Source organism: Misgurnus anguillicaudatus, chromosome 9, assembly GCF_027580225.2.
Source record: "Misgurnus anguillicaudatus chromosome 9, ASM2758022v2, whole genome shotgun sequence".
NCBI classification, from domain to species: domain Eukaryota; kingdom Metazoa; phylum Chordata; class Actinopteri; order Cypriniformes; family Cobitidae; genus Misgurnus; species Misgurnus anguillicaudatus.
Window position 1 is genome coordinate 14,263,159 of NC_073345.2, and position 7,492 is coordinate 14,270,650.

General features: G+C 35.3%; 1 long non-coding RNA gene across 1 annotated transcript; it reads right to left on the reverse strand.

The window, feature by feature from the left end:
* Positions 1 to 2,695: 2,695 nt before the first annotated feature.
* LOC129436704 (uncharacterized) lies at positions 2,696 to 5,722 on the reverse strand. Its single transcript, XR_012371323.1, has 5 exons — positions 4,625 to 5,722; positions 4,210 to 4,306; positions 3,949 to 4,069; positions 3,753 to 3,867; positions 2,696 to 3,615 (listed from the first exon to the last, which is right to left on the reverse strand). It is a non-coding gene; the product is annotated as an uncharacterized lncRNA (long non-coding RNA).
* Positions 5,723 to 7,492: the final 1,770 nt, after the last annotated feature.

Genomic DNA, 7,492 nt, shown 5'->3' on the forward strand with positions numbered 1-7,492 from the left:
TTTAGGTATGTTTTTATGGCTGTAGACAGTTCTATAACAAAATAATTTTTATAAAAAAAAAAAAAAATTTAAATACAATTTACTGCCAAAATTAATTCACAACAAATCAAAATTCTCTTCTTATTTAATTACCTCATAATGCAACGTTTACTTGTGTTGCCAGATCTTGCATGAGAAACAGTAAAAAACAACAAATGTATAATACACCAAAATAAATCCAAATGTTTCACATTAAAGCGGACATTTTATGAGACTTAAGATGTAAAATAAGCTTTTAGTGTCACCTGAGTGTGTATGTGAAGGTCTAGCTCAAAATAGCCCATAGATAATTTAGTATAGCATGTTACAATTGCCACCTTATAGGTGTGTGTCCCTGTAAATGCAAATGAGCTGATGAAACACTGATCACCATAACGGTGGTTTGTTGTAATTGAAATTCAATAGTGCTGTCAATAATTTCTCTCTCTCTCTCTCTGTCCCTATCTGCACTAAATGGCAGTGCAGTGGTTGGATAGTGCAGATTAAGGGGCGGTATTATCCCCTTCTGACATCACAAGGGGAGCCAGATTTCAATGACCCATTTTTTCCATAAGCTTGCAGAGAATGGTTTACCAAATCTTAGTTACTGGGTTGTGCTCTTTCACAATTTCTAGGTTAATAGAAGCACTAGGGACCCAATTATAGCACTTAAACATGAAAAAAGTCAAATTTTCATGATATGTCCCCTTTAAAAAAAAGATTGAAATGTCATGACCTGCATCTTTCCACTTAAATCATTCCAAAAACTTGATTGCTTCATGAGCCAAGCCCAAAAATGGTTAAGCCCCAAAATATGTTGACATGGCAACACTTCAATATAGCTCACAAATAGGCCTATGTACAACACACAACTCCTCTCTAGACGATGGTTTATTAAAATTACAGAACGTAATGTTGTAATATTACTGTGATTAAAACAGTAAATGCTAACCACAAGAAAAGCAGAACGTCGCTATGGCTACCTCTGTGTCATTGCAGTTTTGGGAGCAAGTTTTGTCTTGAACTGTCGCTTTTAACAGTAATAAAATATTTTATTGCATTCTTATAAGCGTTGCAGAGACAACACCGTTAAATTCATCCCAGTTTCTTATTGTCTGTATGTTTAACATACAGGCATTTCATTACCTGTGTTCTTTGGTCTCTATTAGAATTCTTGTTTATTTGTTGAGGTAATTTGATGCTGTTATTATGGGCTATTAGGAAGGGCCATTTTAATTAGTTATTAGCATGCACTGTGGCCGATGTTCTCTTACCCACTCTCCAATGGACACAGCTGTTCACAAACCCATGTTCAAATCAACAATTTTCTCTCATTTAAACAATGCTGCTAAAACACGGCTGCGGCCGAGACCGCGGACGGTGACACAACCAAATATTAACAGATGTGAAAACAGGAGGACAAAGGCCTGCATTAAACCTTAATTATGGAAAGGAAGCGGTACGTGGAGGTAAACATTGTCCAGGAATTAGGCCTGGCAGTATAAAGATGGCGCATTATGCGTTGCATTTGATATCCGATGGTTGTGACTGCGTACTGGTAAACAATCAGAGAATGCATTCTTATCTACATTTATGCGTTTGGCAGATACTTTTATCTAAAGTGAGTTAAAGTGCATTCATTATCATGTTTGTACCCGGGATTGAAACCCAGGACCTTTGCACGACACAATGCTTTATCAATTGAGCTACAGATAGAATTGGTGAGGTAAAGAGAAGCAAAATTTGCATGATGTAAAATTAAGACACATAAGAACTATTCGGACGGGATTAGTTTTCCAAACGACGTTTGAGTTTCAACTTGTCCCCCAGGACGTCTGTGATTTTATGTACCGATCCGGACGGGATTAAAATGATGCAGGCTATTCCAGAGATGGGAGTGTCTGTTTCATGCATTTGGGCGTTGCAGTAGCACGTGCTCTGTATATGCGTGTTTGTAATGTTAAATATTTTGCTTTAAATGTAAAATTATGGCAGAACATTTAAATTATTAATTTAATTTTAACAAATCAAAATAAAATATACAAATCCTATTAAAGTAACGTCAGCCTACATGTTTTATTTAACTGTCTGCTTATAATAAACACAAAGAAATGAGGAAATCATAATTAATAACAATATACTATCTTTATTAATTAACATTACCATTCCGGAGTTTAACAACTTTGAACGAGTTTCTTATAACGTTACTGATATTACAGTGGCCAGTCTTAACAGTGTTTGATATTCAGCTCGTCTTGATTTAAATATTTTATTTTGCCAAATGCAAAAAAACATTCATATCTGAATGAATGGGACTTAGGAAATACAATATACGCGCATAAGTAAGACCTTACGGCAGATCACGTTGGCCAAAACATGAAATGAACCGCGTTTTCAAAAGATATTGCGGGCAAACACAGACATTTGCATCCGGACGGGATTAAATTTCTCAGAGAACCTCTGAGTTCGGCGAAAAACAGTAGGTAAATTGCTCTGGAATTCTTACGGAGGTCGTCAGAGAAAAACACAGACATGGCCGATTCAGACGGGATTAAAAACACAGAGGACCTCTGAGAAGCACGATTTTCTCAGAGGCCCCCCTGTAAAACTAATCCCGTCCGAATAGGGCTATAGGGGCGGTTTCCCAGACAGGGATTAGACTAGTCCTAGACTACACAGCAAAATCACTGGTGTTAAAATAACACCCAGGGTGTCAAATTTAACACCGGCAAAGTGTGTATATGTGTCCACACTACACTGTGTTAATTTAGTCAAAAGTGTAGTGTTAATTTAACAACACCCATTATATGTTAACTTAACACTCAATATTGTTAAATTTTACACTTTGTTCAACACTATTCATTGTTGTTTCCACACTACACTGGTGTTGGCACAGAAATACAGTGTTAAAAGTTAACACTCCTAATTTAAGGTCAACACCAGTGTAATGTGAATTCAACAATGTTAAGTGTTAAAATACTGATTAATAGCCACTTTTGTTGCTAATGGGTTGTTTCTATAAAAGACAAATGACAAGAAATATTGCAAAACCTCTTTTTATTAAAGTACATCACATTTAATATTTACATTGATACACACAACACTTTTAACACTGCTTATTTAAATACCTCAGCTACAATTAGAAACAGAATACAGTATGGAATAATGAAAGTTATCTTATACCACAGTGCAGTGACATGAAAACCACTTATTATAAGGTCTTTAATAAATCAAATGAGAGTTAAAAACAATTAGCCACCCTACTCAAAACTTGAATATTAAAATACACTGCAATTACCTTACTGGCAAGCAGAAATGTTATCCTTCACAATACTAAAGATTTTTCCATAACAAAAAAGACATTTCAATTCAAAAGACGTTTCATTTTTCTTAAATACGTTCCAACCTGGTATTTAGTTCTGTAGTTGTTTTACTTATGATGTAGTGGAAGGCTGCATCAGTGGTCTTCATCATGCAGGAAATGGCTTTTTGGTCCAGAATGATGCAAAAACTCTGGATGCAACTTCTGTTCCCACCGCAGAGCAGGCAGGGCTGTGCTGATTCATCCACCTCAAAGTATGGATTGATGCTCATCACCTAAGTGTTTTAAAAGAGTGTATTTGATGAATGTATTTGATGTGTATTTATGAACTTGTATGCATTTACATGGGGTGAACAATGCAAGCAAACTAACTGCTGAATAAATAACTAGAACAAAACACCAAAAAATTTACACAGCACAATCAGTAGCTTCAGTTGCACATTGACCCTCTCCAGTCTTTCCTCCTTTCACAAATGAAGGCAAGAAGTGAATGAGCCAGGGAAGAGCTGCCACATAACTGTCCCGTCCTAGCAAAACAGAATTTAAACACCATGAGTAAACAGTTAAACTTTAAAACCGTAAAAGTAGCAAAACCCATGTACACTTACCATATTTAAACTCCTGTTGACCAGACAGAGGGTCATCCATATCTTCATCAGGATGTAGTCTGCAATTATCCTTTAATTGTTGTATGTTGGCTATTTTGCATTTCATCACCTCAGCATATTTCTGCAGATTTTCAAAGACAAAAAAAGTCAAGAAAATACCAAAAAGGGTGCAGTTTTAACCGTTATTTGAATCAAAATCATCTCAGTATAACAAATCATGTTAGAGACAGTGTACAGTATTAATGTACTCTGTGTACTCACATAACTAGTTGGTAAGCTCTTATCCTCCAAACTGGGTTAAGGAATAACAGTTCAGAATTCATGGGTATGCCGTATTCAAATATAGTCTGGTAGGGTCCTATCACAAAAAAATGACAATAAAGACTCTGAAAACTCAACATTCTTTTTATATTAAAAACAGCACTCAAGACAATATGAATCTTCATTTATACATTTTCAAAATAGTAATCAATTTCATTGCTATTTAATATGATATTAATAGCAAAACGATGTATCAGAAGATAATATATTTTTATTAAAGTTGGCAGCAAGTCATGTGACTTTCTTGCCAGATTAATAACCATAATATGTACAAAACTACATATACTTAAAAGATTGGTTAACTGTTCAGTTATGTCAAATAAAATGATTTATATGTATAAATATATAAACTTACCTTCTGTAATGAATTTATGAAGTATTAGCAGTCGTTTCTCACTGGAAGTCATCCATGTCAGGTCTTCTTTAATAAACTGCCCTTAAAAACAGCATCTCTTCTTCTGAATGATTTGAAGCACTCAGTGTGTACTTTCACCAAACTAGCATCTATAATGACAGAAAAACAAACGTTCGCCATACACGTTTTACACTTTCGTATGTATTTGCCATTTGCATCTGTCTGACATAGCGCCACGAAAAGCTTACAACACACAATGCATCCAATCCAGCAATCTGTGCATATAATTATTGTGAGGTTTTGGTTAAATTAATTGTTGGTTTGGCGATATTTCCCCTGTTTGCATACATCTTAGAAAACCACATGACGATGCGGTTGCGGTTTTCTCCGTGTTTTTCAGTAATTTGAATAATTAACCGATAGCCGTGAACTCACGTGCATGTAAACGACCTCGTTAACTCACGGTATCTAGCCTATATGATTACCTCATAACGAGCATCATATGGTGAATAAACGAGCTTTCATTTAACTTAATTTCATACCTTCAATTTGTCGTGCATGTCGCGTTTTATCATGGTTCAATTCTTTCATTCATATCTCCTGTTAATATTATCCTTCTTGGTTAAAACTTTTAGCTAGCAGTTTAACTTTATAGTAAACTAACAAGGGAACAACGTAACACAAGGTAGCTCTGATTAAACTGAACCAAATAACGAACAAAGGGGAAATAAAATGGGAAAAATATATTATTTAGGTTTTTTGGCATATGGCTGCGTTGAGTCAGACAGAGAAATAACAGTTTAATTTAGCTAAACCATGTGAATATTATGAGACTGATTTACCTGATCTCTTCAGTCCTCCTGTGAAAGAAAATGGCGGTAAAATCCCTGACAGGATATGTTTAGTGGAGGCGTGGCTTGATTTACACCGCTCAGTGTGAAATCTGATAACACCCTTGTTTTACACTGACACTGTCGTGAATATAACACTGGCCTAGCAATGGCAGTGTTATTTTATTACCAGATAGTGTTAAAACAGCATCAACACTGTGCATTTAACACCATCCCTGAACATTTAACACTGGTGATTTTGCTGTGTAAATTGTAAGTGCTGTCCAAACTAAAAACAACTTGCAGTGACATATCTTAAAATACATCAGTGCCCTTTGTTTTGCATGTAATGTTTTAGTAAGGCATGTTTGTTAAAACTAGTTATATTTCATAATTAAACTAAGGCCTAGTCCTGGCTTTAGATAATCCCTGTCCGGGAAACCACCCCATAGAGTTTAAGATATGATTTACTCAGTTAACTTGCATTTATGAACACAATTATCTAAGATCCTCCAAGATAAACGCTATATAAATTCATTTATTATCCTTTCCTATTTCTTTTGAAATCACTTGCACTTTTGACAGTTTGACAGAGTGGGTGAAGAAAACAACCAGACATGTTTCAACTTCTCCCCTTCAAGCACCTGTTTAGTGAGCCGCGTCCCCTCCCGAACCCTGTTCCTTATCTCCAGACTAAACTGACTGTGGGCCTGCTGGCCTACTGCATGGGAATACTGGAGAGGTCAAAGTTGTTTATTTCATTGCTACATGCTGCCAAAATTTGGACCACACAAAATCAAAATGGACCCTATTTACCCTTTGTTTAAAGGATGTTTCTTATTTGACTTATTTGACAACAGTGTTTGTCTTCATCTTTAAACGACATAATAAATCCCTCTCATATTTCAACATCTGTTTACAAACACACACTCTTAAACATGCCCATCACTTTTGATAACTTTGAGCAAGTCAATCACTGAACATCTTGTTAAATTCTTTAATACAAAAGTAAAAGGATTTCCAACTGCTGTTCACCTTGAAAAAACAAAATCACAGCAATGCCACTGAAGAACCATTTTGCTTCACCAAAGAACCTTTCAGTCAAAGGTTCTTAGAAGAACCATTTCTAATGGGTGCTTTTAGGGGTTTGACGGATAACATTACGTTTTTTGAGGGACGGATCAGATCATTTTTCAGATCAGCAAAAAAAAAAATGATGGGGAAAAACTAATAACAAGTAAAGAAATTACAAACATTTATATAAAAAAAAGGTCTAAAATTAGCATTAGTTACAGAAATTGAATCAAATGAATAATAACACTGTCTTCATTGTATACATTAAATATAATTTTTATTTTTTAGAGCTACAGAAGTTATTTTCTCTTTGTCTTGGGTTGTTTGATTATCATTAATGACACAGACTTAAGTATTTTAATTGAGGTTACTGTCTCTTTAAGAGAAGCACATGTGGTTTCTGCTTCTAATCTATACATACACTTAAGACATAAACAAATGTTTTTATTAGAAAAAGAATACTGCAAAGATCATTTTGTTTGTATGTGCCCTGTCAATAACAGAAAGATTTTATGTTCGCTTGCTCTTTGAAACGTGTCCCTCCATGTGTGCACTTTTGAGTGCCTTAAACCCGCGTTCACACACAGACAGAGGGCAAATTCCAAATGGTGCAGCATAAACAGTCGCTCCACATAAAAATGTTACGTTGTTTTTCAGTGCTCTATAATGTATTTTAATCGCAACATATCCTCCAACTCATACGATTGCTTTGGTCGTTTGTCCATTTCACCAAATACGACCAATAGATTTACTAAATTAAAGGATTGATATATTTGAAGAAAAATCTGCAAAAGTGATGACAAACCGCTGTAAATATCAAATTCAGTGATTCAAAAACTGCCGCCAGAAGAAACGATGATACGTCATCTATGATTGTGAAAAGGCATTGGCTCTCGTGTGTCTCATGATCGATTGCATCATTACATCAGCTAAGAATGTGAAGCGCTATTGGCTTTTGTGACCG